The sequence below is a fragment of the Anomaloglossus baeobatrachus genome, chromosome 2, assembly GCF_048569485.1.
Source record: "Anomaloglossus baeobatrachus isolate aAnoBae1 chromosome 2, aAnoBae1.hap1, whole genome shotgun sequence".
Lineage (NCBI taxonomy): Eukaryota > Metazoa > Chordata > Amphibia > Anura > Aromobatidae > Anomaloglossus > Anomaloglossus baeobatrachus.
In genome coordinates, this window is record NC_134354.1 from 357,194,746 (window position 1) to 357,213,382 (window position 18,637).

An 18,637-nucleotide genomic window follows, 5' to 3' on the forward strand; every position below is an offset into this window, starting at 1 on the left:
ATACATACATACACGCATACTGCTCTGCTGCATATATACATACATACAGACATGCATACTGCTCTGCTACATATATACATACATACAGACACGTATACTGCTCTGCTGCATACATACATGCATACATACAGACAGACATGCATACTACTCTGCTACATATATACATACATACATACAGACACGCATACTGCTCTGCTGCATATATACATATATACACGCATACTGTTTTGCTGCATATATACATACATACATACATACACGCATACTGCTCTGCTGCATATATACATACATACAGACACGCATACTGCTCTGCTGCATACATACATACATACAGACACATATACTGCTCTGCTGCATACATACATACATACATACAGACACGCATACTGCTCTGCTGCATATATACATACATACACGCATACTGCTCTGCTGCATATATACATACATACAGACACGCATACTGCTCTGCTGCATATAAACATACATACATACAGACACGCATACTGCTCTGCTGCATATATACATACATACATACAGACACGTATACTGCTCTGCTGCATACGTACATGCACATATACAGACACGCATATTGCTCTGCTGCATATATATATACATACAGACACGCATACTACTCTGCTACATATATACATACATACAGACACGTATACTGCTCTGCTGCATACATACAGACAGACACGCATATTGCTCTGCTGCATATATATATATATACATACATACAGACACGCATACTACTCTGCTGCATATATACATACATACATACAGACACGCATACTGCTCTGCTGCATATATACATACATACAGACACGCATACTGCTCTGCTGCATGTATACATACATACATACAGACACGCATACTGCTCTACCGCATACATACATGCATACATACAGACAGACACACATATTGCTCTGCTGCATATATATATACATACAGACACGCATACTACTCTGCTACATATATACATACATACAGACACGTATACTGCTCTGCTGCATACATACATACATGCATACATACATACAGACACGCATACTGCTCTACCGCATACATACATGCATACATACAGACAGACACGCATATTGCTCTGCTACATATATACATACATACAGACACGCATACTACTCTGCTACATATATACATACATACATACAGACACGCATACTGCTCTGCTGCATATATACATACATACAGACACGCATACTGCTCTGCTGCATATATACATACATACATACAGACACGTATACTGCTCTGCTGCATATATATATATATATATATACTTACATACAGACACGTATACTGCTCTGCTGCATATATACATGCATACATACAGACACGCATACTGCTCTGCTGCATATATACATACATACAGACACGCATACTGCTCTGCTGCATATATACATACATACATACAGACACGCATACTGCTCTGCTGCATATATACATACATATAGACACGCATACTGCTCTGCTGCATGCATACATACAAACACACACCTTGCTCTGCGGGGCCCACACACGCGGCTCCGGGGGCCACACACGGCTCTGCGGGGCCCACACACGCACGGGGGGACAGGGAGGGGCGGGGAGGGAGTGATGTCCCTCATACTGATCAGGTCACGGTGCAGATGGGGCCCACACAGCGCCGGAGGGAAGCGATGTGCTGGGGGTCGCTGGCTGGCACTGTGACTCCTTCATCTGTGCGACCGAGCAGGACGCCGGGCGGTAGCTCCGCCCACAGATGATGCTCAATGCAGGAGAACACAGTGAACGCTGTGGTCTGCGGGCCTTAAAGGGCCGGCAGCCACAGTTTCCAGTGCCAAGGACTGCTGCCCCCGGGCCGACCGCAGGTAAGCCGAGCGGGACCGTGTGTGTGTGTGTGTGTGTGTGTGTGTGTGTGTGTACGTGTGTACGTGTGTACATGCCGCGGGCAGGAGGGGGCAGAGCGAGCTGAGCGGGGAAGTGTGGGCTTCCTGCACGTAACTATGATAAACATCGGGTTACTAACCAAAGCGCTTTGGTTGGATACCCGATTTTTATCTTGGTTACCAGCTTGTGGCAGGCTGCCAGCGATGGCTCCTGCACACCATAGCTGTAAAAAGCCCTGCTTTTTGCTGCTAGAACCGTTCTCGAACGTATCTAGAACTATCGAGCTTTTGCAAAAAGCTCGAGTTCTAGTTCGATCTCGAACAGCCTCCAAAATCACTCGAGCCTAGAACTGGAGAACCTCGAACCTCGAACCGCGCTCAACTTTACCCAGGACCTTCTGCATGTTAAGCAGAAATGATGACCACTACACTATGAAACCTGACGAAAAGTTACTGTGTATTGGCTAACAGAGCAGAATTGTGACTGACGGGGCCTTTTTATTGCTGAAGGAAAGTATTTTTGGTTAATGAAACATTTACAATTATTATTACATATTTTACCAGTTTTATTCCTACAAAGGGATTTTGCTTAAATTGAAGTTTATATTGAATGTGTTACTTTTTTCTCCATAGTTTGGTCTTTTGCTTTTGTATTTATGGGAACTATATATTTTGAAACAAATAGGATTTTTGTAATATGGGATTATGTTTTCTGCTAAAACGGTCAATAAAAAAACCCCCCAAAATCGTAGTTCTCTTTGTGATGGAAGCCAAAATGTATTGTTATTTGGCAACGAAACCAAGAATTTCACATATTACAAGTCGATAGGAAATTACTTCAACACCAAAAACAGATTGGTTTCACTGGGGATTGAACCCAGGACCTTCTGCGTGTGAAGCAGACGTGATGACCACTACACTATGAAACCTTTAAAATTCTGCAAAGTAATGGCAATTAGAGACGAGTTTTGACCGCCAGGGAAAAAAAAACAAATTCGTAGCTCTGTTGGTGATGGAAGCTAAAACATCCAGTTATTCGGCAACAAAGCCAAGAACTTTATATACTGCAGGTTGATAGGGGATTATTTCAACACCAAGAACACATGGGTCTCACTGGGGATTGAACCCAGGACCGTCTGCGTGTAAAGCAGACGTGATTTCCACTACACTATGAAACCTTTGAAAGCCTGCAAAGTAATGGCAATTAGAGACGAGTTTTGACCGCCAGGGAAAAAAAAAAACAAATTCGTAGCTCTGTTGGGGATGGAAGCCAAAACATCCCATCATTCAGCAACAAAGCCGAGAACTTCATATATTGTAGTTTAATTGAGGATTATTTCAACACCAGGAACAGATTGGTTTTACTGGGGATAGAACGCAGGACATTCTGCGTGTTAAGCAGACGGGATGACCACTACTCTATGAAACCTGATGGAAAGTTACTGTGTGTTGGCTAGCAGAGCAGAACTGTGACTGACGGGGCCTTTTTATTGCTGAAGGAAAGTATTTTTGGTTATTGAAACATTTACAATTTTTATTACATATTTTACCAGTTTTATTCCTACAAAGGGATTTTGCTTAAAAGGAAGTTTACATTGAATGTGTTACTTTTTTCCACATAGTTTAGTTGTTTGCTTTTGTATTTAAAGGAACTATATATTTTGAAACAAACAGGATTTTAATAATATGGGATTATGTTTTCTGCTAAAATGGTCAATAAAAAAGAAAACCAAAATCGTAGTTCTCTTGGTGATGGAAGCCAAAATATATTATCAGTTGGCAACAAAACAAAGAATTTCATATGTTACAGGTTGATAGCAAATTACTTCAACAGTAAAAACGGCTTGATTTTACTGGGGATTGACCCAAGACCTTCTGCGTGTGAAGTAGACGTGATGACGACTCTACTAAGAAACCTGTGAAATCCTGCAAAGTAATGGCATTTAGAGACGAATTTTGACCGCCAGGGGAAAAAAAAAATAATTTGTAGTTCTGTTTGTGATGGAAGCCAAAACATCCCGTCATTCGGCAACAAAGCCGAGAACTTCATATATTGGAGTTGGATAGCGTATTATTTCATCACTAAGAACAGATTGGTTTCACTGAGGATTGAACCCAGGACCTTCTGCGTGTTAAGCAGACGTGATGATCACTACACTATGAAACCTGACGAAAAGTTACTGTGTATTGGCTAGCAGAGCAGAATTGTGACTGACGGGGCCATTTTATTGCTGAAGGAAAGTATTTTTGGTTAATGAAACATTTACAATTTTTATTACATATTTAACCAGTTTTATTCCTACAAAGGGATTTTGCTTAAAAGGAAGTTTACATTGAATGTGTTACTTTTTTCCACATAGTTTAGTTGTTTGCTTTTGTATTTAAAGGAACTATATATTTTGAAACAAACAGGATTTTTATAATATGGGATTATGTTTTCTGCTAAAATTGTAAATAAAAAATAAACCCAAAATCGTAGTTCTCTTGGTGAGGGAAGCCAAAATATATTATCAGTTGGCAACAAAACCAAGATTTTCATATATTACAGGTTGATAGCAAATTACTTCAACAGCGAAAACGGCTTGTTTTTACTGGGGATTGAACCCAGGACCTTCTGCGTGTTAAGCAGACGTGATGACCACTACATTATGAAACTTGACAAAAAGTTACTGTATATTGGCTAGCAGAGCAGAATTGTGACTGACGGGGCCTTTTTATTGCTGAAGGAAAGTATTTTTGGTTAATGAAACATTTACAATTATTATTACATATTTTACCAGTTTTATTCCTACAAAGGGATTTTGCTTAAATTGAAGTTTATATTGAATGTGTTACTTTTTTCTCCATAGTTTGGTCTTTTGCTTTTGCATTTATGGGAACTATATATTTTGAAACAAATAGGATTTTTATAATATGGGATTATGTTTTCTGCTAAAATGGTCAATAAAAAAGAAACCCAAAATCCTAGTTCTCTTTGTGATGGAAGCCAAAATGTATTGTCATTTGGCAACGAAACCAAGAATTTCACATATTACAAGTCGATAGGAAATTACTTCAACACCAAAAACAGATTGGTTTCACTGGGGATTGAACCCAGGACTTTCTGCGTGTGAAGCAGACGTGAGGACCACTACACTACGAAACCTTTGAAATCCTGCAAAATAATGGCAATTAGAGACGAGTTTTGACCGCTAGGGGAAAAAAAACAAATTCGTAGCTCTGTTGGTGATGGAAGCTAAAACATCCTGTTATTCGGCAACAAAGCCAAGAACTTCATATATTGTAGTTTAATTGAGTATTATTTCAACACCAATAACAGATTGGTTTTACTGGGGATTGAACGCAGGACCTTCTGCATGTTAAGCAGACGTGATGACCACTACTCTATGAAACCTGATGGAAAGTTACTGTGTATTTGCTAGCAGAGCAGAATTGTGACTGACAGGGCCTTTTTATTGCTGAAGGAAAGTATTTTTGGTTAATGAAACATTTACAATTTTTATTACATATTTTACCAATTTTATTCCTACAAAGGGATTTTGCTTAAAAGGAAGTTTATATTGAATGTGTTACTTTTTTCCACATAGTTTAGTTGTTTGATTTTGTATTTAAAGGAACTATATATTTTGGAGCAAACAGGATTTTTATAATATGGGATTATGTTTTCTGCTAAAATGGTCAATAAAAAAGAAACCCAAAATCGTAGTTCTCTTGGTGATGGAAGCCAAAATATATTATCAGTTGGCAACAAAAGAAAGAATTTCATATGTTACAGGTTGATATCAAATACTTCCCATCATTCGGCAACAAAGCTAAGAACTTCATATATTGTAGTTTAATTGAGTATTATTTCAACACCAAGAACAGATTGGTTTTACTGGGGATTGAACGCAGGACCTTCTGCGCGTTAAGCAGACGTGATGACCACTACTCTATGAAACCTGATGGAAAGTTATTGTGTATTGGCTAGCAGAGCAGAATTGTGACTGACGGGGCCTTTTTATTGCTGAAGAAAGTATTTTTTGTTAATGAAACATTTACAATTTTTATTACATATTTTACCAGTTTTATTCCTACAAAGGGATTTTACTTAAAAGGAAGTTTACATTGAATGTGTTACTTTTTTCCACATAGTTTAGTTGTTTGCTTTTGTATTTAAAGGAACTATATTTTTTGAAACAAACAGGATTTTTATAATATGGGATTATGTTTTCTGCTAAAATGGTCAATAAAAAAGAAACCCAAAATCGTAGTTCTCTTGGTAATAAAACCCAAAATATATTATCAGTTGGCAACAAAACAAAGAATTTCATATGTTACAGGTTGATAGCAAATTACTTCAACTGCGAAAACGGCTTGTTTTTACTGGGGATTGAACCCAGGACCTTCTGCGTGTGAAGTAGACGTGATGACGACTCCACTATGAAACTTGTGAAATTCTGCAAAGTAATGGCATTTAAAGACGAGTTTTAACCGCCAGGGGAAAAAAATAATAATTTGTAGTTCTGTTTGTGATGGAAGCCAAAACATCCCGTCATACAGCAACAAAGCCGAGAACTTCATATATTGTAGTTGGATAGCGTATTATTTCAACACTAAGAACAGATTGGTTTCACTGGGGATTGAACCCAGGACCTTCTGCGTGTTAAGCAGATGTGATGACCACTACACTATGAAACCTGACGATAAGTTACTGTGTATTGGCTAGCAGAGCAGAATTGTGACTGACGGGGCCTTTTTATTGCTGAAGGAAAGTATTTTTGGTTAATGAAACATTTACAATTATTATTACATATTTTACCAGTTTTATTCCTACAAAGGGATTTTGCTTAAATTGAAGTTTATATTGAATGTGTTACTTTTTTCTCCATAGTTTGGTCTTTTGCTTTTGTATTTATGGGAACTATATATTTTGAAACAAATAGGATTTTTATAATATGGGATTATGTTTTCTGCTAAAATGGTCAATAAAAAAGAAACCCAAAATCGTAGTTCTCTTTGTGATGGAAGCCAAAATGTATTGTCATTTGGCAACGAAACCAAGAATTTCACATATTACAAGTCGATAGGAAATTACTTCAACACCAAAAACAGATTGGTTTCACTGGGGATTGAACCCAGGACCTTCTGCGTGTGAAGCAGACGTGATGACCACTACACTATGAAACCTTTGAAATTCTGCAAAGTAATGGCAATTAGAGACGAGTTTTGACTGCCAGGGGAAAAAAAACAAATTCGTAGCTCTGTTGGTGATGGAAGCTAAAACATCCCGTTATTCGGCAACAAAGCCGAGTACTTTATATACTGCAGGTTGATAGGGGATTATTTCAACACCAAGAACACATGGGTTTCACTGGGGATTGAACCCAGGACCTTCTGCGTGTAAAGCAGACGTGATTTCCACTACACTATGAAACCTTTGAAAGCCTGCAAAATAATGGCAATTAGAGACGAGTTTTGACCGCCAGGGAAAAAAAAACCAAATTCGTAGCTCTGTTCGGGATGGATGCCAAAACATCCCATCATTCGGCAACAAAGCCAAGAACTTCATATATTGTAGTTTAATTGAGTATTATTTCAACACCAAGAACAGATTGGTTTTACTGGGGATTGAACGCAGGACCTTCTGCGCATTAAGCAGACGTGATGACCACTACTCTATGAAACCTGATGGAAAGTTACTGTGTATTGGCTAGCAGAGCAGAATTGTGACTGACGGGGCCTTTTTATTGCTGAAGAAAGTATTTTTTGTTAATGAAACATTTACAATTTTTATTACATATTTTACCAGTTTAATTCCTACAAAGAAATTTTACTTAAAAGGAAGTTTACATTGAATGTGTTACTTTTTTCCACATAGTTTAGTTGTTTGCTTTTGTATTTAAAGGAACTATATATTTTGAAACAAACAGGATTTTTATAATATGGGATTAAGTTTTCTGCTAAAATGGTCAATAAAAAAGAAACCCAAAATCGTAGTTCTCTTGGTAATAAAAGCCAAAATATATTATCAGTTGGCAACAAAACAAAGAATTTCATATGTTACACGTTGATAGCAAATTACTTCAACAGCGAAAACGGCTTGTTTTTACTGGGGATTGAACCCAGGAACTTCTGAATGTGAAGTAGACGTGATGCCGACTCCACTATGAAACTTGTGAAATCTTGCAAAGTAATGGCATTTAGAGACGAGTTTTGACCGCCAGGGGAAAAAAAATAATAATTTGTAGTTCTGTTTGTGATGGAAGCCAAAACATCCCGTCATACGGCAACAAATGAAACATTTACAATTATTATTACTATTATTATTATTACTAGAGATGAGCGAACTGGTCCCGGTTCGGCTCGAGGCGGTTCGCCGAACGGAGGTCCCGTTCGAGTTCAGTTCGTCGAACGTTCGACGAACCGAACTCGAACGTATAGGCTATAATGGGAGGCAATCACAAACATATAAAAATGCATGATAAATGTACACAAACAGTTAATAAACATTGCCATAACACTTACCGGTCCTCGCGATCCCTTCTGCACTCTGTCTCCTGCCGCTATTCCATCCGATGATTGCTGAATCCTCCCCGTGACCAGCACTGCCAGCAGAGATGCAGGACCTATCGTGACGTCAAAATAGCCATGTGACCAGTCACGTGGCTATTATCTCATTGGCTACAGACTGGTCACATGACTATGACACGTCATGTAGGACCTGCGAGTGCATCTCTCCGGTACACGGTGCACATATGTGTATCGCCGTGTACCGGCGACATGCTCTAGCACACGGTCGACTCCCCGTTCCGTTAGGGACCGGCTGACACAGCCGGTCATTAACGGAGATCACCGTTGCCATAGCAACGCAGTTAGCTAACCGCGGCTCCGAGAGCACCATTGCTATGGTAACGCGTCTGTCAGCGTTACCGCTGTTACCGCTGACAGCCAGCACTGATCACTCACGGAGTGAAGGCTGCACGATTGTAGTGAGCATTGTAGTGAGGATGAGGTTCCCCAGCCCCAAGTGATGAGCTGGTGAACCTCATCCTTCCTCACTACAATCGTCACTACTACTACACTAGAAAGAAGACAGAAGAGCAGGATCGTGGAGGGCTGACAGGGGGTAATAAAGATGGAGTCTCTAATGTGTCTGTGTATTTATTTCTATTAAAGTATCTTTTCTCTGTGTGGTGTCTTTTTTTTAACCCTTTATTGGAGATTCTTAATGGCCGGGTCAAACGTGCCTGACATTAAGAATCTCTGGCTTAATACTGGCTAGTAAAACAAAGCCAGTATTAACTCATGATTACCCAACAAGCCACCCGGCTCCAGGGCTGTTGGAAGAGTTTGATACAGCGCCAGATGATGGCGCTTCTATGAGAGCGCCATTTTCTGGGACGGCTGCGGACTGAAATCCGCAGCAGAGGCGCCCTGAAACCTCGGGCTAACCTGTGCTGCGGACTCCAATCCCCAGCTGCCTAGTTGTACCCGGCTGGACACAAAAATGGGGCGAAGCCCACGTCATTTGTTTTTTAATTATTTCATGAAATAAGTGAAATAATTAAAAAAAAACAGGCTTCCCTATATTTTTGGTTCCCAGCCGGGTACAAATAGGCAACAAGGAGTTGGAGGCAGCCCGTGGCTGCCTGCTGTACCTGGCTAGCATACAAAAATATGGCGAAGCCCACGTCATTTTTTTGGTGGGCAAAAAAATTCTGCATACAGTCCTGGATGGAGTATGCTGAGCCTTCTAGTTCTGCAGCTGCTGTCTGCTCTTCTCCATACAGACAGACAGCAGCTGCAGAACTACAAGGATCAGCATACTCCATCCAGGACTGTATGCAGAAGTTTTTTGCCCCCTGAAAAAATTATGTGGGCTTCGCCATATTTTTGTATGCTAGCCAGGTACAGCAGGCAGGTACAGCTGCCCCCAACCCCCAGTTGCCTATTTGTACCCGGCTGGGAACCAAAAATAAAGGGAAGCCCTTTTTTATTATTTCATGTTTTTAATGAAATAATTAGAAAACAAATGACGTAGGCTTCGCCCCATTTTTGTGTCCAGCCAGGTACAACTAGGCAGCTGGGGATTGGAATCCGCAGCACAGGTTGGCCTGAGCTTTCTGGGCCCCACTGCTGCGAATTGCAGTCTGCAGCCGCCTCAGAAAATGGCATTTTCATAGAAGCGCCATCTTCTGGCGCTGTATCCAACTCTTCCAGCACCTGCCTGCTATACCTGGCTAGCATACAAAAATATGGCGAAGCTCACGCCCTTTTTTTGTAGTTTTTTGGCAAAAAAAATAAAAAATGCTTCCCTGGATTTTCCATTGCCAGTGAAGGTAACACCAAGCAGTGGGGGTTAGCAGCCAGTAGCTGCTTGGATTACCCTTACCTAGCAATACAAAAAATGCAGCGGGAGCCCATATATATTTTTTTTAATTATTTATTTAAATAACTAAAAATAAAATGGGCTTCCCTGTATTTTGATTGCTGGACATCACAGTGCTGTAAAAATAAATCTTTAAAAAAATGACGTAGCTCTCGCGGTATTTTTGATTCTCAGCGCAGATAAAGCAGACAGCTATGGGTTGCCACCCCCATCTGCCTGCCGTTACCTTGGTTGGCAATCAAAATACAGGGAAGCTCATTAATTTTTTCTATTTAAAAAATAGTTAAAAAAAAAAATGACGTTGGGTCCCCCCATTTTTGATAGCCAGCTAGGGTAAAGCAGACGGCTGTAGCCTGAAAACCACAGCTGGCAGCTTTAGCGTGGTTGGGGATCCAATGTGGAGGTCCCCTCAGGCTCTTTTTTATAATTATTTTATAAATATTAATAATTACACAATAAAAGTAGGGTCCCCCCCAAATTGGATCACCAGCCAAGGTAAAGCGGACAGCTGTGGTCTGGTATTCTCAGGGTGGGAAGGTCCATAGTTATTGGGCCTTCACAGCCTAAAAATAGCAGGCCGCAGGCACCCCAGACGTGGCACATCCACTAGATGCGCCAATCCTGGCGCTTCACCCCAGCTCATCCCGTGCCCTGGTGCAGTGGCAAACGGGGTAATAAATCGGTTGATACTAGCTGTAAAGTAACCTGAGATAAAGCCCAGCAGTTTGTGATGTCATGGCGTCTATTAGATACCCAACATCATAAACTGTCAGTACTAACAAAAAAAAAAAATCGACAAAAGAAATTTATTTGGAAAAACAGTCCCCAAAACATTTCCTCTTTCACCAATTTATTGTAAGAAAAAAAATAAAGGGGTCCCACGACGACTCTGGACCGTCTAGAATATGGGGGGGAGACACTCAGGGAACGTATCCCCCATTTTCTAGGAGTGCGGACCCTTCATGTGAGGAGTGTGGGTGCAATGAATCTGCACTCACTCTTCTCGGGTCCACAGCAGCAGAGTCCATGTCGTAATGGTTGCTACCAAAGCTGCAATGCCCTGCTCATGAGGTAAGGGCATGCCTAATCAGGAGAACTACTGTAGAAGAAGCTCTGCTCACTGGTATATAGGTGCTCAGAGGTAATAATAGATAAAATTAGTGAGTAACCTCGGCACTCTAAATCTCCCAGACAAAGTCAGAAAGTCACAACGGATAGTAATGCAAAATCACTCTTTATTGGTCCGTATTAAGAAAAAAAATGTTTTCATAAGCATATATGTTTTTGTCCAAAACAAGTTACAAATGACGTTTCGGCCTGAGCCTTCGTCAGATTGGACTTATCTGCATGTAATCATGAAAAATGACAATAATCAGTATCACATAAGAGTGAGAGAACAATAACATAAACTCGAACAATGTAAAGGTACAATTGGGATGCAGCAAAAAAATTGCAACACAGCAAGAAATGAAACACATGATACAAATGTCATAATACAGTACAAGGACAATATAGTAATGACAAATATGGGGTCAGAGTAGGCTTAGACAGCTCTGGTACGAAAGAGATGTCAATCATAAAGTAACATGTGCAGTAGGTGTAGAGCTACAGTATGCATGGCAGAGCTAATGGGTAGACCGACCATAGAAAAAGAACGGAGAAAAAGTGGAGAAAAAAATGGAGAAAAAGTGGAGAAAAAGTGGATAAAAAGTGGAGAAAAAAATGGAGAAAAAGTGGAGAAAAAGTGGAGAATAAGTGGAGAAAAAGTGAAGAATAAGTGGAGAAAAAGTGGAGAAAAAGTGGAGAAAAAAATGGAGAAAAAGTGGAGAAAAAGTGGAGAAAAAGTGGAGAATAAGTGGAGAAAAAGTGGAGAATAAGTGGAGAAAAAAATAGAGAAAAAGTGGAGAAAAAGTGGAGAAAAAAATGGAGAAAAAGTGGAGAATAAGTGGAGAAAAAGTGGAGAAAAAGTGGAGAATAAGTGGAGAATAAGTGGAGAAAAAAAATGGAGAAAAAGTGGAGAAAAAAATGGAGAAAAAGTGGAGAAAAAGTGGAGAAAAAGTGGAGAAAAAGTGGAGAAAAAAATGGAGAAAAAGTGGAGAAAAAGTGGATAAAAAAATGGAGAAAAAGTGGAGAAAAAGTGGAGAAAAAGTGGAGAATAAGTGGAGAATAAGTGGAGAAAAAGTGGAGAAAAAAATGGAGAAAAAGTGGAGAAAAAAATGGAGAAAAAGTGGAGAAAAAGTGGAGAAAAAGTGGAGAAAAAGTGGAGAAAAAAATGGGGAAAAAGTGGAGAAAAAGTGGAGAAAAAGTGGAGAAAAAAATGGAGAAAAAGTGGAGAAAAAATGGAGAAAAAGTGGAGAAAAAGTGGAGAAAAAGTGGAGAAAAAGTGGAGAAAAAAATGGGGAAAAAGTGGAGAAAAAGTGGAGAAAAAGTGGAGAAAAAGTGGAGAAAAAAATGGAGAAAAAGTGGAGAATAAGTGGAGAAAAAGTGGAGAATAAGTGGAGAAAAAAATGGAGAAAAAGTGGGGAAAAAGTGGAGAAAAAGTGGAGAAAAAGTGGAGAATAAGTGGAGAAAAAGTGGAGAAAAAGTGGAGAAAAAAATGGAGAAAAAGTGGGGAAAAAGTGGAGAAAAAGTGGAGAAAAAGTGGAGAAAAAGTGGAGAAAAAGTGGAGAAAAAAATGGAGAAAAAGTGGAGAAAAAGTGGAGAAAAAGTGGAGAAAAAAATGGAGAAAAAGTGGAGAATAAGTGGAGAAAAAGTGGAGAATAAGTGGAGAAAAAAATGGAGAAAAAGTGGAGAAAAAGTGGAGAAAAAGTGGAGAATAGGTGGAGAAAAAGTGGAGAAAAAGTGGAGAAAAAAATGGAGAAAAAGTGGAGAAAAAGTGGAGAAAAAGTGGAGAAAAAGTGGAGAAAAAAATGGAGAAAAAGTGGAGAAAAAGTGGAGAAAAAGTGGAGAATAAGTGGAGAGAAAGTGGAGAATAAGTGGAGAAAAAAATAGAGAAAAAGTGGAGAAAAAGTGGAGAAAAAAATGGAGAAAAAGTGGAGAAAAAGTGGAGAAAAAGTGGAGAAAAAGTGGAGAATAAGTGGAGAAAAAGTGGAGAAAAAGTGGAGAAAAAAAATGGAGAAAAAGTGGAGAAAAAAATGGAGAAAAAGTGGAGAAAAAGTTGAGAAAAAGTGGAGAAAAAGTGGAGAAAAAAATGGAGAAAAAGTGGAGAAAAAGTGGAGAAAAAAATGGAGAAAAAGTGGAGAAAAAGTGGAGAAAAAGTGGAGAAAAAGTGGAGAATAAGTGGAGAAAAAGTGGAGAAAAAGTGGAGAAAAAAATGGAGAAAAAGTGGAGAAAAAAATGGAGAAAAAGTGGAGAAAAAGTGGAGAAAAAGTGGAGAAAAAGTGGAGAAAAAAATGGGGAAAAAGTGGAGAAAAAGTGGAGAAAAAGTGGAGAAAAAGTGGAGAAAAAAATGGAGAAAAAGTGGAGAATAAGTGGAGAAAAAGTGGAGAATAAGTGGAGAAAAAAATGGAGAAAAAGTGGGGAAAAAGTGGAGAAAAAGTGGAGAAAAAGTGGAGAATAAGTGGAGAAAAAGTGGAGAAAAAGTGGAGAAAAAAATGGAGAAAAAGTGGGGAAAAAGTGGAGAAAAAGTGGAGAAAAAGTGGAGAATAAGTGGAGAAAAAGTGGAGAAAAAGTGGAGAAAACAATGGAGAAAAAGTGGAGAAAAAGTGGAGAAAAAGTGGAGAAAAAGTGGAGAAAAAAATGGAGAAAAAGTGGAGAATAAGTGGAGAAAAAGTGGAGAATAAGTGGAGAAAAAAATGGAGAAAAAGTGGAGAAAAAGTGGAGAAAAAGTGGAGAAAAAGTGGAGAATAAGTGGAGAAAAAGTGGAGAAAAAGTGGAGAAAAAAATGGAGAAAAAGTGGAGAAAAAGTGGAGAAAAAGTGGAGAAAAAAATGGAGAAAAAGTGGAGAATAAGTGGAGAAAAAAATGGAGAAAAAGTGGAGAAAAAGTGGAGAAATAAAGGGAGAAAAAGTGGAGAAAAAGTGGAGAAAAAGTGGAGAAAAAATGGAGAAAAAAATGTAAAAAAAGTGGAGAAAAAATGTAGAAAAAGTGGAGAATAAGTGGAGAAAAAGTGGAGAATAAGTGGAGAAAAAAATGGAGAAAAAGTGGAGAAAAAGTGGAGAAAAAGTGGAGAAAAAGTGGAGAATAAGTGGAGAAAAAGTGGAGAAAAAGTGGAGAAACAAATGGAGAAAAAGTGGAGAAAAAGTGGAGAAAAAGTGGAGAAAAAGTGGAGAAAAAAATGGAGAAAAAGTGGAGAATAAGTGGAGAAAAAAATGGAGAAAAAGTGGAGAAAAAGTGGAGAAAAAAATGGAGAAAAAGTGGAGAAAAAGTGGAGAAAAAGTGGAGAAAAAGTGGAGAAAAAAATGTAGAAAAAGTGGAGAAAAAATGTAGAAAAAGTGGAGAATAAGTGGAGAAAAAGTGGAGAATAAGTGGAGAAAAGTGGAGAATAAGTGGAGAAAAAGTGGAGAATAAGTGGAGAAAAAAATGGAGAAAAAGTGGAGAAAAAATGTAGAAAAAGTGGAGAAAAAATGGAGAAATAGTGGAGCACCCTTTGGTGCCTTTCATGTGGCGCTAAGGGGTGCTTAGCTTTTTATTTAGCCAAAAAAATGAAAAAAAAAATGACGTAGGGTTCCCCCTAGTTTTGTAGCCAGCTAGGGTAAAGCAGACGGCTGCAGCCTGCAGACCACAGCTGGCAACCTCACCTTGGCTGGTAATCCAAAACTGAGGGCACCCCACGCTGTTATTTTAAATTAAATAAATAATTAAAAAAAAAAACACGTAGGGGTCCCCCAAAATTGGATCACCAGCCAAGGTAAAGCAGACAGCTGGGGCCTGATATTCTCAGACTAGGGAGGTCCATGGTTATTGGACTCTCCCCAGCCTAAAAATAGCAGGCCGCAGCCGCCCCAGAAGTGGCGCATCCATTAGATGCGCCAATCCTGGTGCTTCGCCCCAGCTCATCCCGTGCCCTGGTGCGGTGGCAAACGGGGTAATATATGGGGTTAATACCAGATGTGTAATGTCACCTGGCATTAAGCCCTGGGGTTGGTGAGGTCAGGCGTCTATCAGATACCCGACATCACCAACCCAGTTAGTAATAAAAAAAATAGACGACAAACACATTTTTATTTGAAAAAACACTCCCGAAAACATTCCCTCTTTAAACAATTTATTAGAATGAAAAACAAATCCAGGTCTGGTGTAATCCAAGGGGTTGCCATGACGATCCACACTGTCCCAGTCAATGAAGAACAAAATGTTCCCCATTGGCTGGAAGAGCAGTGCAGTGACCTGAGCTAACATCAATGGGTCAGCCCAGGTCACTGCAGGGCATGACAAGTGCTGCTGTCAGCGAGGTACATTACCTGCGCTGATCTCCAGCACTGCCGACAGCCCCTGTCACTGAGTTCAATGACCAGAGCCTTCACACCAAGTCTCGCGAGAGGCCCGTGACGTCACCGCTAGTCAGTCTCGGGTCGGAAGCGAGAGGTGATGTGACAAGCGGCGGCCATGGAGGACAGTGACAGCGCTGAGGTCGGGATGGCGGGACTTCATCACCGCAGGTAAGCCGAGCGGGACCATGTGTGTGTGTATGTGTGTGAGTGTGTGTATGTGTACATGCCGCGGGCAGGAGGGGGCGGAGCGAGCTGAGCAGGGAAGTGTGGGCTTCCTGCACGTAACTAGGATAAACATCGGGTTACTAACCAAAGCGCTTTGGTTGGATACCCGATGTTTATCTTGGTTACCAGCTTGTGGCAGGCTGCCAGCGATGGCTCCTGCACACTGTAGCCGTAAAAAGCCCTGCTTTTTACTGCTAGAACCGTTCTCGAACGTTTCTAGAACTATCGAGCTTTTGCAAAAAAGCTCGAGTTCTAGTTCGATCTAGAACAGCCCCCAAAATCACTCGAGCCCCGAACTGGAGAACCTCGAACCGCGAACCGCGCTCAACTCTAATTATTACATATTTTACCAGTTTTATTCCTACAAAGTGATTTTGATTAAATTAAAGTCTATATTGAATGTGTTACTTTTTTCTCCATAGTTTGGTCTTTTGCTTTTGTATTTATGGGAACTATATATTTTGAAACAAATAGGATTTTTATAATATGGGATTATGTTTTCTGCTAAAATGGTCAATAAAAAATAAACCCAAAATCGTAGTTCTCTTTGTGATGGAAGCCAAAATGTATTGTCATTTGGCAACGAAACCAAGAATTTCACATATTACAAGTCGATAGGAAATTACTTCAACACCAAAAACAGATTGGTTTCACTGGGGATTCAACCCAGGACCTTCTGCGTGTGAAGCAGACGTGATGACCACTACACTATGAAACCTTTGAAATTCTGCAAAGTAATGGCAATTAGAGACGAGTTTTGACCGCCAGGGAAAAAAAAAACAAATTCGTATCTCTGTTGGTGATGGAAGCTTAAACATCCCGTTATTCGGCAACAAAGCCAAGAACTTTTTATACTGCAGGTTGATAGGGGATTATTTCAACACCAAGAACACATGGGTTTCACTGTGGATTGAACCCAGGACCTTCTGCGTGTAAAGCAGACGTGATTTCCACTTCACTATGAAACCTTTGAAAGCCTGCAAAGTAATGGCAATTAGAAACGAGTTTTGACCGCCAGGGAAAAAAAAAACAAATTCGTAGCTCTGTTCGGGATGGAAGCCAAAACATCCCATCATTCGGCAACAAAGCCAAGAACTTCATATATTGTAGTTTAAGTGAGTATTATTTCAACACCAAGAACAGATTGGTTTTACTGGGGATTGAACCCAGGACCTTCTGCGTGTTAAGCAGACGTGATGACCACTACTCTATGAAACCTGATAAAAAGTTACTGTGTATTGGCTAGCAGAGCAGAATTGTGACTGACGGGGCCATTTTATTGCTGAAGGAAAGTATTTTTGGTTAATAAAACATTTACAACTATTATTACATATTTTAGCAGTTTTATTCCTACAAAAGGATTTTGCTTAAATTGAAGTTTATATTGAATGTGTTACTTTTTTCTCCATAGTTTGGTCTTTTGCTTTTGTATTTATGGGAACTATATATTTTGAAACAAATAGGATTTTTATAATATGGGATTATGTTTTCTGCTAAAATGGTCAATAAAAAAGAAACCCAAAATCGTAGTTCTTTTTGTGATGGAAGCCAAAATATATTATCAGTTGGCAACAAAAGAAAGAATTTCATATGTTACAGGTTGATAGCAAATTACTTCAACAGCGAAAACAGCTTGTTTTTACTGGGGATTGAACCCAGGACCTTCTGCGTGTGAAGTAGACGTGATGACGACTCCACTATGAAACCTGTGAAATCCTGCAAAGTAATGGCATTTAGAGACGAGTTTTGACCGCCAGGGGAAAAAAAAAAATAATTTGTAGTTCAGTTTGTGATGGAAGCCAAAACATCCCGTCATACGGCAACAAAGCTGAGAGCTTCATATATTGTAGTTGGATAGCGTATTATTTCAACACTAAGAACAGATTGGTTTCACTGGGGATTGAACCCAGGACCTTCTGCGTGTTAAGCAGACGTGATGACCACTACACTATGAAACCTGACGATAAGTTACTGTGTATTGGCTAGCAGAGCAGAATTGTGACTGATGGGGCCTTTTTATTGCTGAAGGAAAGTATTTTTGGTTAATGATACATTTAAAATTATTATTACATATTTTACCAGTTTTATTCCTACAAAGGGATTTTGCTTAAATTGAAGTTTATATTGAAGGTGTTACTTTTTTCTCCATAGTTTGGTCTTTTGCTTTTGTATTTATGGGAACTATATATTTTGAAACAAATAGGATTTTTATAATATGGGATTATGTTTTCTGCTAAAATGGTCAATAAAAAAGAAACCCAAAATCGTAGTTCTCTTTGTGATGGAAGCCAAAATGTATTGTCATTTGGCAACGAAACCAAGAATTTCACATATTACAAGTCGATAGGAAATTACTTCAACACCAAAAACAGATTGGTTTTACTGGGGATTGAACGCAGGACCTTCTGCATGTTAAGCAGACGTGATGACCACTACTCTATGAAACCTGATGGAAAGTTACTGTGTATTGGCTAGCAGAGCAGAATTGTGACTGACGGGGCCTTTTTATTGCTGAAGGAAAGTATTTTTGGTTAATGAAACATTTACAATTTTTATTACATATTTTAACAGTTTTATTCCTACAAAGGGATTTTGCTTAAAAGGAAGTTTACATTGAATGTGTTACTTTTTTCCACATAGTTTAGTTGTTTGCTTTTGTATTTAAAGTAACTATATATTTTAAAACAAACAGGATTTTTATAATATGGGATTATGTTTTCTGCTAAA

The 18,637-nt window shown here is 39.3% G+C and overlaps 6 non-coding genes across 6 annotated transcripts; all 6 read right to left on the reverse strand.

The window, feature by feature from the left end:
• Positions 1-2,739: 2,739 nt before the first annotated feature.
• On the reverse strand, positions 2,740-2,812 carry TRNAV-CAC (transfer RNA valine (anticodon CAC)). The gene has a single exon. It is a non-coding gene; the product is annotated as a tRNA-Val (tRNA).
• Positions 2,813-2,988: 176 nt separating this feature from the next.
• On the reverse strand, positions 2,989-3,061 carry TRNAV-UAC (transfer RNA valine (anticodon UAC)). The gene has a single exon. It is a non-coding gene; the product is annotated as a tRNA-Val (tRNA).
• A 3,429-nt stretch (positions 3,062-6,490) lies between these two features.
• TRNAV-AAC (transfer RNA valine (anticodon AAC)) lies at positions 6,491-6,563 on the reverse strand. The gene has a single exon. It is a non-coding gene; the product is annotated as a tRNA-Val (tRNA).
• Positions 6,564-6,979: 416 nt separating this feature from the next.
• TRNAV-CAC (transfer RNA valine (anticodon CAC)) lies at positions 6,980-7,052 on the reverse strand. Its single transcript has one exon. It is a non-coding gene; the product is annotated as a tRNA-Val (tRNA).
• Positions 7,053-7,228: 176 nt separating this feature from the next.
• On the reverse strand, positions 7,229-7,301 carry TRNAV-UAC (transfer RNA valine (anticodon UAC)). Its single transcript has one exon. It is a non-coding gene; the product is annotated as a tRNA-Val (tRNA).
• A 10,494-nt stretch (positions 7,302-17,795) lies between these two features.
• On the reverse strand, positions 17,796-17,868 carry TRNAV-AAC (transfer RNA valine (anticodon AAC)). The gene has a single exon. It is a non-coding gene; the product is annotated as a tRNA-Val (tRNA).
• Positions 17,869-18,637: the final 769 nt, after the last annotated feature.